At 32.1% G+C, this 287-nt stretch overlaps 1 protein-coding gene across 1 annotated transcript in view; it reads left to right on the forward strand.

Moving 5' to 3' along the window:
• Positions 1-287, forward strand: part of TFPI (tissue factor pathway inhibitor) — a 65,629-nt gene that overhangs the window by 28,636 nt on the left and 36,706 nt on the right. The gene's annotated exons all lie outside the window — the stretch shown is intronic.

A 287-nucleotide genomic window follows, 5' to 3' on the forward strand; every position in this document is an offset into this window, starting at 1 on the left:
GCTGAAATCTGTTTCCTATAGAGAGTAAATGTGTTGATTTATCACTTAAAGTCACTTTTCTATATGAAACTCTTTTGAATCAGATAACTCCCTAAGTTGAGGGAAAAGAACTGGGACAAAGGACTGGCTAGAATGTTAGACAAATTTCTTTTTTCAACAGTTCTGTTTGCAATCTCATAGAAAACCTGGTTAGGAAATTGGTTATAAAAACAGAAACATACTTTAAAGGAAACAAAAATGAAAATTTGGAAACGTGTTTCTTTTTTGAAATGGGAGTAAAGGGAAAG

Source organism: Lipotes vexillifer, unplaced genomic scaffold (genome assembly GCF_000442215.2).
Source record: "Lipotes vexillifer unplaced genomic scaffold, Lipotes_vexillifer_v1.1 scaffold1168, whole genome shotgun sequence".
Classification (NCBI taxonomy): domain Eukaryota; kingdom Metazoa; phylum Chordata; class Mammalia; order Artiodactyla; family Lipotidae; genus Lipotes; species Lipotes vexillifer.